Consider the following 940-nt stretch of genomic DNA (forward strand, 5'->3'; position numbering starts at 1 on the left):
AGAAAAGAAAAGAAAAGAAAAGAAAAGAAAAAAAGATGGGGAGGAAGTGCTGCAAAGGCCGGAGGGAGAGAGGCAAATGTAATGGTGGATGAGCAGGTCAATACAGGAAAGTTTCAGGCAAGCGCATGGATATCCCAGCACTTGCAGCTCAGATTTGGTAAAGTACTCCCCATAATAAATGTTTTTCATTGCTGTGAGCAGGCCCTGTCTTCTATCTGCTTTTGCTACTGTCCTCATTTCCAGCTAATGTATTGGGAGTGACCACACTGTAAGGAAGGTGCCAGTCTTCATCCTTCTCTCCAGGGGAATACCAGACTCTCTAAACATGGATGTCTCTTCCACTACAGTACGTATTTGGATTAGCATCACTTCACACTATATTTTCAGGCTATTTCTGGTTCTTGTTTTGCAGCCAGCATGCCATAAATCCTCAGTAACCTGGGTAACACGTAGCATTCCTGTGCAATCTGGACGCAGGTTTGTAGCACTCCCAGCCACAGGGGCTGTATTGTTTGCACTGAGGGTGAAGCCTACTGCAAAAGCAAGTGAGCACAGCCAAACTGCTGAACATGGCACAGGGCTCCCTGTCTCTTCTCTGACATCAAAGATTTGTCTGACAGGAGAGAAAACTCCCATGGCCCCTTTGGTGCATGCCAGCCTTGCATCCAGTAGAGCTGTTTTCATGGGGTTTTACTTTGTAGTCTCATAGGCACTTCAAAACTAACATGTTATTTGTGAGTGGAAAGTGAATAGGAAAATATTTCATGTTGTGGTGCGTGAAAACTGATGTCTTTTTTACACTCAACAAGAACCAATGTGATCAACAAGAAGACCACATGTAATTAAAAGGCTGCCAGGTGCCTTCCTGTCTAACATGCTTATAAACCATACCATGTGTTCACCCTGCCTTGAAACTCACAGAGCTTGTTAAAACATAAAA

Source organism: Centrocercus urophasianus, unplaced genomic scaffold, assembly GCF_019232065.1.
Source record: "Centrocercus urophasianus isolate 14NV4802_14NV808 unplaced genomic scaffold, USGS_Curo_1.0 seq_21, whole genome shotgun sequence".
In the NCBI taxonomy this organism is placed as follows: Eukaryota; Metazoa; Chordata; class Aves; order Galliformes; family Phasianidae; genus Centrocercus; species Centrocercus urophasianus.